This window comes from Phascolarctos cinereus, unplaced genomic scaffold, assembly GCF_003287225.1.
Source record: "Phascolarctos cinereus isolate Bilbo 61053 unplaced genomic scaffold, phaCin_HiC Scaffold_5;HRSCAF=322, whole genome shotgun sequence".
Taxonomy (NCBI): Eukaryota; Metazoa; Chordata; class Mammalia; order Diprotodontia; family Phascolarctidae; genus Phascolarctos; species Phascolarctos cinereus.
Genome location: NW_027555958.1, coordinates 316,446,705 through 316,465,453, shown reverse-complemented (window position 1 = coordinate 316,465,453; position 18,749 = coordinate 316,446,705). Strand labels below are relative to the sequence as shown.

At 42.5% G+C, this 18,749-nt stretch overlaps 1 protein-coding gene across 2 annotated transcripts in view; it reads right to left on the bottom strand.

Annotated features, from left to right (window-relative positions):
* YPEL2 (yippee like 2) overlaps nt 1-18,749 on the bottom strand; it is a 73,829-nt gene that overhangs the window by 15,576 nt on the left and 39,504 nt on the right. The gene's annotated exons all lie outside the window — the stretch shown is intronic.

Here is an 18,749-nt window from a genome sequence, read left to right as displayed (position 1 = left end):
ACATCACCAGGAGGGAACCCGCTTGAGGCCCAGGGCTGCAGAAGAAGGGTCAAGGTTTCAGAACAGAGTACAAACCACCCAAACCACCTTGTCTTACTTGCTTCCTCCCCCCTCAGCCCACACTGTATGTGAACACATGTGGAGCTGCAAGCCCTCTCCTGACCTCTCCATCGGTGAACAGCTCATTAAACTGGTCCTGTTTCCAAGCTTACACAGGAGTGCCTTTTTTCTTAGAGCCTGAGGCTGTGGGGAATGGGAGAAGCAGGAACTAGAGCGCAGGGTATCTCCCTCTGTGAACACAGGCCCCATTCGTGTCTCCCTGGCTCCGGTTACACTGGGATGTCTTGCTGACATGAGACTGCTAACGTTCCGCATTGCTGCCTGCATTTTTAATGGTTTCTGACAACCATCCCTTGAATTAAACATCCTGTGCTGCTAGGGGGTGTTGGTGGGGTGAGGCTGGTGAGAGGAGAATGAAAACGCCCCTGGGCTTCAAGTCCTAGCTACCGATCAATCAACCATCATTCAACTGTCTTCCAGGTGCCAGGCATGGTGCAAGGTGCTGGGGATACAAAAGAAAAAAAGAAACAGTGGCTGCCCTCAAAGAGCTTATAATCAGTCAATCAAGGGAGAATTCACCGAATGCACTTGGGTATATAGGCACAAACCATATACAAGATAAAACCATAAAGACGAGATTGCCTTAGGGAAGAAAGCAGTAGAAACTGGGGAAAGAATCAGGAAAGATCTTGTCTAAGAGGGGAAGCTTGAACTGAGCTCTGAAGGAAACCAGGTGAACAAATTAATGAGCCATGAGCAAAAGACCAATAGGGAAATTCACTGGCCATAACCGATTCCCACCCTCAGATGCCAAGCCTAGAAGATCCAGGACCTGTCAACATCCCTTCTAGTCAAAATCTTGACTAGAGAAGAAAGGGGCAGCCAGGTGGCAAGAAGTGGGGTTGGAGTCAAGAAGACTCATCTTTGCCAAGAAAAACCCCAGACGGGGTCATGAAGAGTCGGGTATGACTTAAACAATTGATCAACAGCAAAGAGACAAGGAAATGAGTCCCCAGGCTCTGCCACTTATTATTGGCCAGGTAGCCTTGGGCAAGAATCATTATACCTAAGCTTGTAGCTTCAACTGTCACAAGGGGGTTATTTAAAAAAAGAAAAACAAAACAAAACAAAACCCAGCATGGAAGGGCCTTTGTAAGCTGTTACTTTGTAAGTTAAGTCCCCCGTAGATAAAGGATATTGTTATCATGAATCTTCAGCAGCCCAAACCACAGCCCTTATGCAAGGAATCATCCCGGTGCTTCTAAGGTAGGTGACCCATGATAGTATTCAATGGAATGTTCCACGAAGGCAGGAACAAACATTGTTGTCCTTGCATCATCTACCCCCCAACCCCTGCACAGCGCCAGACACATAGTAGATCTGTAATATTTCTTTTTTAATTGACTGAGATATAAATGTGAAACTGTAACTCTGTGTGTGTGTGTGTGTGTGCGCGTGCGTGTGCGTGTGCGTGTGCATTCTCACAGGCAAGTGCCCGCATGTGCTCCTTAAAATGAAGAAAACTTCCTCTTAGTGTCTTCATCTTGCCCTTTCCCTTAACTGGTCAGTGTGTGATAGCATCTGTAATTCAGCCAAACTGGCCTTCTCTCTGCTCCTCACACACAACCTCTATGTCCACCTCCCATCTCTCTGCCTTTGCAATGGCCATTTCCACATGCCTGGAATGTATTCTCTCTCTTTCTTCTACCTGATACCCCTCTCAAACATCACCTTCTCCATGAAGCTTTTCCTGATCCCCTTTCCTAATCCCCCCAAACTACCTTGTATTTAACTACTTGGAAATATTTGCATTTATTTACTTTCTATTTATACTAAATATATTTATGTGTCCTCGTTGTCTGATATCTTCCCGAGGAGGGATTTATTCATTCTTTGTATCCCCAGGGGCTAGCCAGAGGATAGGGATATAGTACGAGTTTAATAAATATTTGTTGAATGCTCATAGTGGGAGGTGGGACCACAATTAAGTGGGGCTTCCAAGGAAGAATAACTTTAGGAACCTAAACAGCTACTTGACATTGGTTAAGTCTCTGGGTTTTGAGCTCATCCCCCTTAAAATGGACAAGTTAGTCTATAAGGTCTCTTCTAACACTTTTAGTTCCATGGTCCCAGAGTCCTCTTGTCCAAGAAAGACCCATGGCCAAAGACACTTGACACTTACTAGCTGTGTGACCGTGGGCAAGTCACTTAACCACGATTTCCTCACCAAAAAAAAAAAAGAAAGAAAAAAAACCACCCACTATTAGACTTTTAGATCCATGGCTCACAGCATGTGAAAACTCATCCTAGAGGACAGAGAGGAAAAGGCAGCCACAAAGCAATTGGGGAGCCTAATATAGCTTTACCCAACCCTCATGGGGTAGGAAGACGTGGAGGGAGAGGTGTATATGGAAAAATGCTACAGGGCTGAGAAGTAGAAAGTTTTTTTGTTGTTTTTTTAAACTATTGCAGCCGGTAGAGACTAGGAAAGGCAGCGAAGTTGAAAAACTCCTTGTTTTACACCAACTTGTGCCACTTCTGAGCTCCATTTTGTAACACGAGATACATATCAATGTCTTGTTTTTGCCGACTAATATGAACTACCAGTGTTCCTGCCTTTAAAGAGGCCTACATTCATTCTAGTCTGGATCATCTTTGTATCTACCAGTGTACATACACCACTGGGGGCCCACTACCACCCAATGTTTGGCACACAGTAGGAACTCAGTACATATTTGTTGAAATTAACTGAATCAGAGCGTGGACAGATTAATTGGTGGCAGAATAAAGAAGGAAAACCCAAAATGGTCAGGGTCCAGGTCAGTTTGGAAGAGTTACATTTGAACACCTGGTTCCCCATTCTCCCAAGGTCTGGCTGATAGAGCCAGATGTCGAGCACAGGTTGGTTCAGAGCCTGACAGTCTTGGCCAGCATCCAGGTCAAACTCCTTGAGGTGGCTTTGAGATCCCAAGGAACAGGCATGCCGGTCAGAACTGGTTCGCCTCAGGCATACTGGGGAATGAGAAGAAACATTCTAGAGACTTTCTTGTGCTGAGGGCCTCTGAAGTATAGGGGTGATTAGGAGCCAGCTAGGGCCTAGAGTTGAAATCAGTTCAGGTTTATTATGAAATAAAATTCCCAAGTCTTTTCTGATTCTTAGAAGGCTTCTGAGTCACCCCAGGTTAGGAAGAGGAGGCAACTGGAATGAAGAATTCCAAGAAAGGCCCCTTATATTCTACAAGTCTAAGCTAAAGCATTCTGTTCTGATATAATATGGAAGCACTCCCTCAGATATCCACAGGAGATGAATTAGGGAGACTAGGGCAGTGCTTGTATTAATCTCTCATTCTCCTGCCTGACGTCAGAAGACAGATCACATTTTTGCAAGGCACGGCCTCTCTCACTCTTTGGCTTTCACCCCGGGGGGGGGGGTGTTTACCACTAAGTCAACATTTATGGAGGAAAAAGCAGCCCCAGAGAAGAATGGGGACCTTGCAAACAACATTGTCAGGAAGAAGCCAGGCTGGGTTCCCTTTCAGACAGGTCACTATGGGGGCTCCCCACAAAGCCTTCTCTTTGGGCCAGCCTCAAGCTGATGGTTAGGAGCCAGCAGAGGAAGTTAAGGAAGCAATTAGAGAGTTAAGCAAACAGAATTCCAGACCAGGAGACAGCTCCGACAGACTAGACTGTAGGCCCACTTGTTTGCTATCAATACTGCCAGGCTCCAAAGTGGCTCTTTTCCAGGTCCTAAAATGCCAACTGAGGCTGGCTTTCAGGCCTTCAGGAAAAGGGATTTTAATAACTCAAAATGTTATGCCCTTTAAAGTAATAGCTCCTGGCCCAGCCCTCCCAGTCCTCTAAAAAGAATGGAAAGGAAAAATGGTTTTCCTATTTGGTAGTCAAGCCACTTATTACTTATTTTTGGCCACTTGGAAAGCCTGAATCAGTAGCACCTCTCATTACCAGGGGCAGAGCCATTTTTAAAAAGAGGCCATGCTCAGGTTGAAAAGGGGCCTAGGAGCAAGCACATGCATATATTCCCTTCCAGATCTTGGACGCTCTGCCCAAGTTCCCACCCTTTACCCCAGTTCTGTTCTTGGAGGACGTGCTTATTCCAAAGGAGTCTCCATTTTCTACTCCCCATGCCACAAAATCCTGGATAGTTTTTATCCTAGTTGTGGGGACCATATTTCCTAAACCCCAAATTAGGGTACCTGGCCTACTGTGTGCCAGGGATTGCACTAAGGACAAAAGTGAATATATAGCCTCTGCCCTTAAGGAACCTACATTCTCTCAGGGGAGATATGTAAACATATAGCTGCATATAAAATAAATACACAGTAACTTTAATTACTAGTAGTAGTTTAGTTAACTACTACCAACTAAGTGACATAGTGGATAGAATACTGGGCCTGGAGTCAGGAAGACCTGAGTTCAAATCTGGCCTCAGACACTTACTAGCTGTGTGACCCTGTTTGCCTCAGTTTCCTCATCTGTAAAATAAGCGGGAGAAGGAAATGGCAAACCACTCCAGTATCTTTGCCACGAAAACCCCAAATGGGGCCATAAAGAGTCAGACACGACTGAAACAACTGAACAACAAAAATTTTAATGACTTCTGATAAATATCCCCTGATATTAAATATTCTATACTTCTGAGAGGTACACAGTGGGATTATTATGGAGTGTGTGTGTGTGTGTGTGAGATTTTGAGGGGGGAGGCCAGGGAAGGGTAACAAATCCAAGAGCAAGTACCTCTTAATTCTACACAGAAATGAGACCCAGACAAGGTAAGAAGTTGCCCATGGTCACATAGACAATTAAGTAAAAGAACCCAGGTCAGATTCCAAATGCAAGAAAGAATATCTCTACCCTTAAAAAACAACCACCACCACAAGTCTTTCCTTAAAATCGGGGCTGTCTTGGAAAATCTGAGACATCAAATAATCAAATATTTGTCAAGTGTCTACTTTGTGCCAGGAACCATGGTAGGCACTGCAGATGCAAAGATAAAAAATGGAATGTGGTCATGGTCATCCTGGGGCACGTCCAAACAGGCCCCAGGGCTCCTGGTCCACACCCAAAATTTCTCTTCCCCAGACTTCCAGACACAAAAAAAGCTGCCCGGAGTGTCCTTGCTGTCCCTGAAACTAGGAATAGCAACATTGGAAAGCAGGCAAAGTTTGTTTTCCTTAAATAAATTTCACTCTACAGACTTTTTTCTTTATTCTCTTCCACTTCCACCAACCTTTTCCCTTTTGATGGGCTCCTCTCTAGGTACCGCCTCCCTCCCTCAATCAATCAACAAGTATTTATTTAGGCAGACCATTTATGATTTACTTATTTATTTATTAGGCTAAGCTCAATGGATAGTACAAAAAATGAACCAACCCCTACTTTCAAAAGAGGAGTTCATATTCTAATAAAGCAATAATAATCTTTCTTTATACTCTAGGCAGCCAGGCCCACATGCTCTCTCCAACTTAAAACATGCTTTTGGGAAAAACTTGGTATAGTGGAAATTTGGAGATGAAAGATCTGAGGTTGAATCCCAGCTCTTTGTTACTTATCACCTTTATGGTCTTGGGGCAAGTCACTTGACTCTCTCTTGGCCTCGATTCTATCACCTGTAAAATGGGAGCCTTAAAGCTGGTTTCCTTCCAGTTCAGCTGTGATATGGTAGAAAGAACACAGATATGGAACTGAGTACCTGAATTCAAATCCTGCCTCTGAGGATACTTGCTTCTTTGACCTTGGACAAGTCACAAGTCTGTAAGCCTGTTTGTTCATCTGTAAAAAGAGTGCTGTTCTTGAAGGTCCTTTCCAACTCTAAATTCTATGATCTTATGAAAAAATCTAAGGTCAGTTGTATGCATCCTAATGTGAAGTCATTATATTCTTTTTTTCTGAGGATTATCTACATTTTTGAAGAATAGGTCTCTAATTCATAGCACTCATCCAACCTCTTCCAGAGACCACAGGAGAGGTTTGACAGGAAGAAAATCCAAAGAGCCACAGTAGAAATGCAAAATAGGCTTTGTAATGGCAAAAAGAGGTAAACCCAATACTGAAAACCAAGTCCTCTTAGGTGTAGGAAGGGGTAAGTGGGCCCGGCCTAGCCAGGATAAGATTTGGACCATGGAGATGAATTCTTTCATAGGAAAAAAGGGTTTATGGAAAACTAAAGAGGGAAGGAGCTTAGGTGGGATTGGTTTTGGTTTGTTTTAGAAAAGCAATTGCTTTAGCCCAGTAGAGGTAGAGGAAGCCGTAACAGAACCTATAGGAAGGGAAACCAACAGTTCAGTACTTGGCTTTCTTGGGGTTTGCTTCAGGTTTGCTAGGCCCAGAGGCAAAATAATGAAAGAACACACATTTAGATCCAGGCTCCTGTATGACTTAGGGCACCAGTTTCCTCATCTGTTAAGTCATTAAGGCCCTTTCCAGCTCTGTTCCTAGGACTGATTCAAGCAGATATGCTGTCCCATAAAAAAACCTCCCCTTTTGCTCTCAGGGGTGAATTCTTAGATCGGTCTCATTGTGGGATGGAAGTAAGGTTTTGCTCCTAGTAAAAGAAGTCCAGATACATGGGACAGAAGTTGTTTGGGAGGCTCAGCTACCAATGCAAGCCTGAGTGGTGGGGAAAGCTGCCTACCTGCCTGCCTGGCAGTCAAGTAAATCTAAACATTCTGCACCAGGGATAGGTCAGAACCCACAAACGTCAAAGGTGGGGATGACAATGGCAAGGATGGACTCGGGTGCACCAATTGTCATATTCTACAAGTATTCATCCTTTTCTACTTAATCCTTTTTGGGGGGGGGCATGCAGAGATCTCCCATTTGGGGTCAAAATAAGCTACACTTCCGGCTACAGGAATCTAAACCAACGCTTCTGCCGGGCAAAATCAATTGAGCTGGATCCAGCTTGGAAATCACCTTTAAGGAAGCATATGGAGAAAAACTAGGGAGGGTGACTGGAGCAGAACAATGAAAATGATGAAAAATTCCACAATTAGAATCTGAATTCTGTTTAAAGAAACTGGAATTACTTAGCAAGAGGAAAGAAGGCTGGGGGAGGGGGAAGGGTAGGTCTAAAAAGAGTTTTCTTTCTTCTTCACATAAATAGGATCAAGAGGAAATTAACACATTAAAGTAAAAGAAATAATGGGCTAGCCATGAGCACATTTCCTAACTGTGCAAATGCTAGTGCACAGGAGACAACACAAGCCTTCTGGGAAAGCTGGGAATTCCCCCAGGCCCAGTTTCTTTGAGAAGTGGACAAAAATGCATGTATTGCTACCTTGAAGCAAGGGGGTAGATGATCTTGGCGGTGGTGGTGGTAGTAATAGAAGTAGTAGTTAGTAGTAGTAGTAGTAGTAGTAGTAGTAGTAGTAGTAATATTTAATAACACTTAATTATGTCACTTTTAGATATACAAAGCAATTACACAAATATTTCATCCCAACAAGCCCAAGAGGTAAGCTGCTATTATCATTCTCATTGTACAAATGAGGAAACTGAGGCAGACAGCAGTAAAGCAATTTGTTCAAGGTCACACAGGTAAGGAAGTATCTGAATTCAGCTCTTCCTGAGTCCAGGCCCAGCATTCTATATCCTTCACCCAATGTTGTTGTTGGGTTCTACAGTCTACCCTTGCAAGGTATTTCACCTTTTTGACCTTAGTTTCCTCCTAAGATTATAGATCTGGTGCAATAAGGCACCAGGACAACCATGACCACATTCCATTTGTCTTTGCATCTGCAGTAGCTACCATGGGTTCCTGGCACAAAGTAGACACATGACAAATATTTGATTGTTTGGTATCTCAGATTTTCTAAGATAGTCCCAATTTTAAGGAAAAGACTTGTGGTGATGGTTGTTTTTTAAGGGTAGAGATATCCTATCTTGCATTTGGAATCTGACTTGGGTTCTTTCAGTTAACGAGGCATGCGACCTTGGGCAACTTCTCTTAGCTTTTCTGGGCCTCATTTCTGCGAAAAGATTGGATTAGCTGAGCCTTCCCTTGTCCAGGCCCAGCACTCTACGCACTGAACCACCTAACATGCTCCTATGTTTCTATGACTGATAGGTCTCTCTATACGTTCACTGAGCAGACAAGACAAATGGAGAAGGAACTGGCTGAAGGGGAGGAAATGTCTAAGTGAAGCATTTGTGTGTCATGAAATTCTAAGAGCCCAAAAAGACAAAAATTGAGGAAGGAGCTGCCATAGCCTATTTGTTTAAAAAAAAAAAAGGGAGAGTGGTCCTGCTGGGAATTCAGTCACTTATCCTCAGATCAGAAATCTCATCATTCTTGGAGGTTGGAGTGGCAAAGACTAGGTTTGGAGAATTTAGGAATGACTTAAAAAAAAATACTAAGCAACTCACATTTATATGTAGAGGTTGTGGCTAACTAAGCCTGCCCAACCAAATAAGACGAAAAGATTCCTCAGTGTAACCTAGTTCCCAAATGGGTGCTTTATGTACTTTGTCTTTGAGCATCTATAATGGAACATAATTAAAGTCCCCAAAAGGGGACTCCTTTACTTTACTATTTTAACATTTCAAATTGCCTGGGTCCAGGATCTTTAATAAGAATTCTTTTTTTTTTAAGGCAATTGGGGTTAAGTGACTTGCCCAGGGTTACCCAGCTAGTAAGTGTCAAGTGTTTGGTCTGAGGCTGTACAAGAATTCTTTAAAGCAGCCCATATAAAATGGGTATTATCATCCCTTTTTATTGAGGCAGAAACTAAGTTTCTTAGAGGTTGAGTGACACCCAGTTAATATCTAAGGTAGGATTTAGATTTAGTCCCAGATCTGACACCCTACTATGCCAAGAAAAAAAGTGAAAACTTTTCTCTCCAAGCCACAGTCTTATCCCTCCACATTCCCCCTCTATCCCCAGAGGTCATCCGTAGAACTTCAAGAGGTGGGAAAGGGGGAGGAATGAATTATGGGCTCTGGAAGAACTGTCCAGGCCAAGGGTGGGGACCCGCGGCCTCAAGGCTATATGTGGCCCTCTAGCTCCTCAAGTGCAGCCCTCTGCCTTGAGGTCACAGGTTCCCCACCATTGGCCTGGACAATCTCCCCAGAGAGTTAAGCCTCTGAACATTTCAAAAGGCTGCTCCTCTCTACAGCTAGGTAGCATAGTGGATAGATAGAGCAAGGATCTGGAGTCAGGAAGACCCGAGTTCAAATCTAGCCTCAGACACTTACTAGCTATGTGACCCTGAGCAAGTCACTTTACCCTGCTTGCCCCAGTTTCCTCATCTGTAAAATGAGCTGGAGAAGGAAATGGCAAACTGCTCCAGTATCGTTGCCAAGAAAACCCCAAATGGGGTTATGAAGAGCCAGACACAACTGAAATGACTAACCAAAAAATTAAAATTAAAAAAACTACCTCTCCAGGGAGTTCTAGGAACCTCACTCATCTAAGGTCCAGGCCACTGCTGTCACTGACTGACCTACAGCAAAGAGAACCTCTCCAAATCTGTGGTAAAGGGTTAGGAAGAGAGAAAGCCAATGTAAACAGTCAACCAGTGGGAAAACTCAGGTTGCCAACTTTCAACATCCTTCCCAGGCTCTCTAATCACCCAGGGAAAATGAGACACTAAAAGCTGACATCTCCCTAAATGATAAAAAGGGAGAAACCCACAAACCACATATAACTGTCGGTCATTCCTGAGAAGGGTTAGACTCTTTTGGTTAAACTCTTATCTGGCTATAGTTGTCAATACCAAAGACGGCCAGCACTTTAGAGAATGCAGTGAGTAGGTCAAAAAGGCAATCCCATATAGCTGTTAAATCAGTTGTTGTCACATCATGGCAATGGAAAAATAAAGGAGAGAGTGACCTGTAAATTCCCCCAAATCTATATTAACTTTTAAGCCAAAACTGTAATTATAAAGACCAATCTTAGCTGAGAAAACACGAAAAATTTCATCACTCTCATTGCATTGGGGAAGTGGAATGCTGATTATATTGTCAGATGCCGCTGGCTTTGCTTAACGTTTTTTTTCTTCTTTATTACAAGGGAAGGTTCCCTGAGTAAGGTCATATTTATAAATGGCTGACATAAAAACAGGAAGTATCAATAAAACTTAAACAATTCATTGAAGCAACCTCATGATGGACTTGGGGAAGAGGGAGGGGAAATGATCATCTAAGATCAGCTGATTCCACCAGGAAGAATGCTTATTAAATTTTAACGAATTATACTTCATTTGACACTGAGGGTCCCCAAGCTAATCAGTTTTTGTGTAAAAGCTAGTGTCTGAAAAGTTATCTTCTAAAAGTAATTGATGGGACACCTAGGTGGCACAATAGATAGAGCACTGGCCCTGGAGTCAGGAGGACCTGAGTTCAAATCCAGCCTCAGACCAAACACTTGACACTTACTAGCTGTATGACCCTGGGCAAGTCAGTTAACTCCAATTGCCTAAAATATAAAATAAAACAAAAGTAATTGATTACCAGGAAGGGTACTGGCAAACAAATGGTTCCTGCCTTTCCCAGGTGGTTAGTGGTCTCAAAAGGTGAGATAAATTCTAAATCTAGAGAAAAGGTCAGTTACTGGATACCAGTCTGAACTTGGACAAGCCATTTTTCCCCTAAAAACTCCAGTTTCCCCATCTATAAAATGAAGGGGTCAGATCTGATAATCTCTAGGGTCCTTTTTCAACTCGAATAATCAATCTCTGAATCTAAGGTCAAGGTGGTACCCAAGGTCTCTTCCAGTTTTGTTTCCTATGATTCTAAATGACACTCTTAAAGCTCTAAAGTCATTACCTCTTAAGGGGCAGGGCAGACAAATGGAGCTAACTTTTAAACAAGGAAAGTCCCCAGCAGAAATGCATCCTTGTTTACCGATCAGATCAAGGCCCTGATTGGTCTACTGGAGGCCTAAAATGTACATTAATCAAATTTGGCAAAAATAATCATCCCTCTGGACCAAACAATTCACTGCTAGGAATGTACTTTTGAAAGCTTTGTTAAAAAGAAGTGCTATCTATGCAACAATTTTTATAATATCATGATATACGATCACAAAAAAGAAAAAAAAACAAACCTGGAAACAATCTAAATGTCCAACAATAGGTAAATAGTTAAATAAAGCATGGCACATTCATGTAATGGAATGCTATAAGGCAATTAAAAACATGTATGAAGTATACAAAGAAATTTGGAGAAAGCCTGTGCTGGATTTGGGGCCAAAGACTCTCAGTTCAAATATTCCTTCTGCTACACCCATTTACTAGCTGTGTGATAATCAGGCAAATCACTTAGCCTTTCTAGGCCTCAATTTTCTAATCTGTGAAACAAGTGAGTTGGACTAGATCTGTATCCCAAAGAGATGAAAAAACCAAAAAGGAAAAGAACCCACACGTACAAAAATATTTATAGCAGCTCTTTTAGTGGTGGCAAAGAATTAGAAATGGAGGGGATATCCATCAATTGGGGAATGGCTGAACAAGTTGTTGTATATGATTGTGATGGAATATTATTGTGCTATAAGAAATGACAAGCAGGATGCTGTCAGAAAAACCTGGAAAGACTTACATGAACTGATACAAAGTGAAATGAATAGAAGCAGGACACCACTGTATACAGTAACAACAATATTGTATGATGATCAACTGTGAATGACTTAGCTATTCTCAGCAATACAATGATCCAAGACAGTTCTGACAGATTTATGATGAAAAATGCTATCCATCTCCAGAGAAAGAACTGGTAGAGTCTGACCGCAGCATACTTTTTCTCTATTTCCTTTACTTTTCTTGGAGGTTTTTTTGGTCTGTATTTTCTTTCACAACATGACTAACATGGAAATATGTTTTGAACAGCTGTACATGTATAACCTATATCAAGTTACTTGCCTTCTCAATGAGGGGGGGGAGAAGGGAAGAACAGAATTTGGAACTCAAAGATTTAAAAAAAAGAATGTAGGGGTAGCTAGGTGGCACAGTGGATAGAGTACCACCTCCTGGAGTCAGGAGGACCTGAATTCAAATCCAGCCTCAGATACTAGACATTTATTAACTGTATGACTCTGGGCAAGTCACTTAACCCTGACTGTCTTGCAAAACAAACAAACAAACAAACAAACACTCGAATGTTAAAAATTGTTTTTACATGTAATTGGGGGGAAATAAAATATTAATTTTTTTAAATGAGTGAGTTGTTTTTTTTGTTTTGTTTTGTTTTTGCTTTCTCAGTAGGGGAAGGGGTGAAGAGTAGGGGGTGAAAGAGTAGGTGGATCTTCAGTTAAAAAAAGAATTTCTTTTAATGAGGGGATTTTTTTTTAAGACTCACTGGTCTCTAAGGTCTCTTTCAGTTCTAAATATCTAAGATCATGCCAAATGAGTTGAATAGAATTCACACTATGACCACAGGTATGGTCTGGAGACCTGTGATTTCATTGGTATAGGAAACTCCTGGGTAAGGAAACTCCCTCCACAAATGCAGGTCGGTGCCTTTTCTGCAACTTGGATGTGAGAGAATTGCTTAGACTTCCCCGGGAGTCACACAGCACAAATGTCAGAAGGAAAACTTGAACCCAATCTTTCTGGCTTAGAGGATAGCTATCTCCTCTGCCTCCTGTACAAGGCAAGCTCCAGTGGAAGGGAGAAAGAATCCTTAGATTTTTATGTGTCAGTCTAGTGAGGCCTATGGAACCTTCTTCAGAATGTTTTTAAATCCAGAAAATAATTATATTGAAATAGTTAATCAAACTACAAGTTTGTGTTCCCCTCCCCCCAAAAAATGCATATGCACTTTGATTATGAGTAACTGCTGTGTTTATTTTCTAAAAAACAAAACAAAACCCAAAAAACTCAGCACTATGGGATGATAAACTGTTTCAGACCCTAGAGTGACTAAAAATTGTTGATACTTTCTGCTAAGTAAATTTGGTTGGTTGTACTGATTTTTCTTTTATTAATAGGGATATTTCCTGAAGAATCTTATGGAAACATGAGAATTGTAAAGTCTATCGAAATGAAAACTGCAGAACAGGACAAGGAAAGGACCCCTAAACAGAGTTAAGAAGGTGAATCTTTCTAGAGCACTCTTAGGTATATAGGACCCTTAGGTGAGCTTCCAAAAACACATCTTAAGATCATTCAGAGGGGCAGCTAGGTGGCGCAGTGGATTGAGCACCAGCCCTGAACTCAGGAGGACCTGAGTTCAAATCTGGCCTCAGAACAAACACTTGACATTTACTAGCTGTGTGACCCTGGGCAAGTCACTTAACCCCAACTGCCTTAAAAAAAATCATTCAGCTCTTTAAGATTCCAGGTTTACCAAGCAATCTTCTGATCTTAATTCAGTTTGTCAAATCTGCTTCCCTGCAGGGAAGAGAAAGAACTGATTGGCTGACATAAATATCCATTTTGCTTGGCCCAGATATTGCATGCTATAAAGGAATAAAAACAACAACAATAATAACAACAACAAAAACCTAGTTTCATAACCTTTGTGGGCTTTGTCAGTGTGAGTCAACTTCCCTGGTGGCCACTAGTTAAATCCAACCATTGACCTTGAGCTCTTCCTCCCTTACCACCTTGGCAGACTCTAAGAAATTATAACTGGAGGCAATGTGGTACAAGGGTTAGGTTGCTGAATATGGTATTATGAAGTCCTGGGTTCCAATCTCACCTCTGACATTGACTATCTATCTCTGAGCCTATCTGTAAAAAGGGGAAAACAATAATTGTATCATATCCTACTTTTGCAGGGTTTTGGTAAGCCTCAAAGGAGGAGCAGAAAGTCAGCGTGAGACTTGAAGATAATGTAAAGAGGAACAAAAACCAAGTTGGAAAATTGGTAAGAGAAGAAAATAAGAGAAGACTTCCAATATCGAACACTACCCAAAGCAGAGAAAGTCAGGGACCAGAAAACTTCAGCTCTGATGACAGAGATGCAGTACAACCAATCAGCTGCAGACCCAAGCCCTTAAGCAGACCAAACCATGCATCTCTTCTGGCAAGGAGATACTTCAACTCCTTAATTGGAGCCTTTAGGAACTTGAGATCTCTTCCCTAATGTTTGAAAATTTCCTGTTTGTCTGCATGAATATCTGCATGGAAAGTCTTTTCTTATCAATATGAATCTGCCTCATCTGCTTATTCCCATTGTAAGATTGTTATCCCTCAAGAAATGCAAACTAAATTACCTCAATGTATTCTAATGCTTCTCTCTTTCCCCAGGAAAGGTGAAAACCTCTGGGTTCCCAGGAAAGGAGGAAACAAGCATTTATTAATTACCTACAATGTGCCAGGGTCTTTACAGCTATTTTCTCATTGGATCCTCACAATAACACTGGGTGGTATGTGCTACTGATATCCCCATTTTATAGTTGAGGAAACTGAGGTAGACAGATCTCACAGCCCAGGATTCATAGCTAGCTTATGAAGCTGGATTTGAACTCCAGGTCTAGCACCACCTAGCTGTCCCCAGGACACGGGAGCATGGGAGACCCAGTTACCAATCAAAGATTCTAGTTTTCAATCAACCAAAAAGCATTTATCAAATGTTATTATGTGCCACAAAGCAAGGCACTGGAGAAACAGAAACCAAAAAGAAAAAAAAACAAACAAAATACACACACACACACACACACACACACACACACACACACACACACCAATCACCACCCTCAAGGAACTTGTGTTCTTATGGAGAGAAAAATGTGTGCCCATAAATACACAAAGTAGATCAGGTAATTTCAAGGAGCAAAGAACTAGCAGTTGGGGGAACAGGAAAGGTCTCCTGTAAAAAGTGTCAATTTGACCTAAACTTCAAAAGAAAACTAGAGAGTGGGGGAATGAGGAGTGTCAAGTGTGTGGAATAGCAAGACATAGATGGCTGAACAGAGGACATGATGAGGGTTAATGTTTAAATAAGGCTGGAAAGTGGGTTGGAGCCTGGGTGTCAAAGGACTTTAAATAAGGAGGAGGAGAAATTATTTGATCCTAGCGAGAATAGGGAGTAGGGAAGTTAAATGGTCACATCTGTGCTTTGGGAATAATGCTTTGGCAGATGAGTGGAGATGGGAGAAATTTGAGGAAATTAGGAAGTTATTGTCCAGACAATAGTAAACTAGAATGGTAGCTGGATGAGAGGAGAGAAAGGGACAGATTGCAGAAGAAAAATGAATAAGACTTGGTAACTCACTGGATAAATGGTGTGAGAAGTTGGATGAATCTTAAGTTTGTAAACTCTAATAACTGTGGCAAGTGAATAACTCTGGTACATACACGTGCATGCCTTGTGTGTGCATGAATCCCAAGCCAATAAATAAGGCTCCAGCTTAGGAAATATTTGTCAGGTGATGTTATGTACCCAGGATGATACGATGCCAGGTGCTGCTGTTAGGCATAAAATAAAGTCTAAAACATGACCACTACCCCTAAAGGGGTTTATAATCTAGTTGGGAAACAAGACTAATACAAATGAAACAAAAGTTAAGACAGGACAGTCTATCGTTACATCCTCAACTGGGCATCAGAGATTATAAACGTCAAATATGAGATGAATTTGGAGAAGAGAACCTTTTGTGGAACTGTCAGAAACTTATTAATGGTGGAGGTGAAGGACAGTTTAGGGCCAGGAAAGAGAGAAATAACTCCTTTCACCAAAGCAGATTGCAACCCTTAGGTGATTTAGTGGATAAATCCTGAGCAATTGCCTGGAGCTAAGCAAGTGATTTACTAAGGTCCGTAGTAAGTATCAAGGGTAAGATGTGAACCTCTGTGTCCTGGTTCAAAGTCCAGCAGTCTCTTGACTATGTCAGGTAGTGAGACACAGCTTAAAGGACAAGTTTGGGTATTAAGAACCCCCACATCACAGCATAACTCTTCAGTGACTTCTCATGGCTTCTCACCTCCTAGCCTCCTTCCTAAAAAAATGAGAGCATCACAATAGGAAGTCAGTAATAGCTCCTGAAACTCCTTGACAACATGATTAATCACAGTAACATATTATTCTGTATGCTGCTTTCTGCTGTTCTCAAAGACAAAAGGCTCTAAACTCTATCTTATTTAATTCTCGTATATCAATGTGCTTGGGTGCTAGAGCTACAAAGACAAAAAAGGAAACAGTCTCTACCCTCAAGGAGCTTACACTCTCATCAGGAAAGGTAACATGTATACATACATATGCATACATGCTAATTTGAGAAGATACCAGTAGCTGGATGGAGGGAAAGTGAAAAGAGGGGAGAGGCACAGATCACTCAAAACCTCATTTATAAGTCAGCACTTGAGCTGAGCTTTGAAGCCTATATATGGATGATTCTAAGAGGCAGAGGGGAGGAGGGAGTCCATTCCGGGTATGGAAGACTTTGCTGTGCAAAGACATGGAGATGGGAGATGAGAGATGGAATGAAAGACATGTAAAACCCCTAGTTTAGCTGAACCAGTGTGTGGAAGGGGGTGGGAAGTGGGGTAATGTTTAATAAGGCTGGAAAAAGATGTGAATAACAAAGGATTTTAAATGCCAACCAGGAATCTTGTGCAAATTTGATCCTAGAGGTAATAGGGTGTTTGTCAAGCACAGGAATAACATGGTCAGACTCACAAATTAGGAAAATCATTTAGGTAGCTGTGTGTAGAATGTAAGATAGTAATGCTACCTGGTAGGCAGGTACCTATTTTTCAGGAAGAACTAGAAGTGGAAAGCTGAAGTGACTTGCCCAAAGTTACAGAGAAAGTATTATATACCTTCTGATCTGGAGCCGAGTTTTTCTTCACTATAATCTCCTGCCTCTATGTATATATCTTCTGCCTTCCTTGAAGTGATAAGTATCTGTCCTACTCACACCTGATAATATGCAATATCATCGTCCCACTCGCCTCCGCCTCCGTGTCCACTACTTTTCTTCCCATTTCATTGATGGTTTATGGAGGCAAAGCCTCCTTGAGGCAATGGGGGTGGAAGGTGTTAGAAAGCCGAGCTCCTTGCTAGAGTCCTGACATGACAGGGCCCAGCCAGCTGGCCTCCTCCGGAGAACTTTCCACACAAATCCTGGCACTTTCCGGCCTGCTCCATGAAGGGTGAAGGCGGCCAGCCGTAGGGATTGTCTGCAGCCGGCATAAAGATTCTTTGAGTAGGCCTAGAGAAGAACTCAATTAGCATTATGGAAACATGGAGCAGATTTCAGAGAGGAGAGGTCAGAGCCAAGGCAGAGCTTTTGCTATCAGTAGAGCAGGAAGTGCTACTCAGATCTATTTTTAATCAGAATCCTCAGCTGGGGCTCCTGAGAGGAGGTCATTCCAAGACAAACACTTAATAGTTACATTTCTTTACGCTTTTGTGCTTTGTTTTAATAAAGTCAGCTCTTTGGGCTCTCGACAAATAACGTTTGCTCATTCTGCCTAGAACACTGTGTGTGTGTGTGTGTGTGTGTGTGTGTGTGTGTGTGTGTGTGTGTGTGTGTGTGTGTGTGTTGGGGAGGGAGTTGGAGAGGGACGGGAATGCTAGGGGACCACCTTATAGGTGAAACTGTCAGAAAGCAAGGTCCTTAGGGAACATCAATAATAAAGCAGCTCAAGTGGGGTCCAGGTTGTACCTGCTTAACTGTGTTATGGAGAGAGACCAGGGTATGGCCTAGGAATGAGTGGGCCACACATAGAAAAAAGAACAGGGCCTACTGGTCTCACACTGTATATTGCCCACTCTTACTTCCTGGTTTACATGTATATATACACATTTCACTCGGGTAAATAAAAACCAGTCCACCCAGTCAGTTACCTAATTACCTAAGGGTGAGGTCTGGTAACTGGGGGGATTTTCATGGTGTGGGGTGTGTGTGTGTGTGTGTGTGTGTGTGTGTGTGTGTGTGTGTGTGTGTGTGTGTGTGTGTGTGTGTGTGTGTGAAAACTGCCACTCTTAGTTTATAGGTCCAGATTTGGGAACATTTTGTTTCTTCTACTTACTCCAAAGCATGGCTAATGTCCTAGCTGGGTCTAGCCCAGGGAATGAACATCACTAAAAAACATTCCTCGAGCTGGAGCCTGGCTTGGGCAGATCCCACAGAGACAGGGCCTGGCTCCGGAGGCCACACCACATTCCCCCAGCCCACACACTGAACACAGGCCTTCCTTGTATCTCCTGACACTTATGAACCTCCAGCCTCCAGTTTCCACCCGAAATGTAAAGCCTGAGCATATGCACAATTGTTTCCTTGCCAAGTCAAATTCCAACCTTGGATAAAGGGCCAGAATCAGCCAGCCTTTCCCTTCAGCTACAACCCAGGGTCCTGGCATGCCATACCTAGAGCAGAAGTGAGCCATAGGGTCCCTACCACTGACAGGATTTGGTCAATGCCTCCAGCATCCTCCCTGGCTTTCCCCTTCTCTGCTCTAATCTCCCAGGGAAAGCTAAGCCCAAAGGGCACCTTGGTTGAGGGATGGCAGCCTAAAGGAGTGAAATAGGAGACAAAGCATTTGGGACAACTTAACACTGGCATGAAACTGGCACAAGATCTAGTAAGAAAGCAATGGTTGATGGCACTTTTTGCAGTGCTGGGTTACTGGACTGGCTATGGATCTGAATCCTTCTCTTCCTAGGGAGGGAAGGAAGGAAGGAAGGAAGGAAGGGAGAGAGGAAGGAAACAACCATTTATTAAGCTCCTACTATGCTCCTGGCACACAGTGCTAAGTGCTTTACAAAATCTCATTTGAACCACA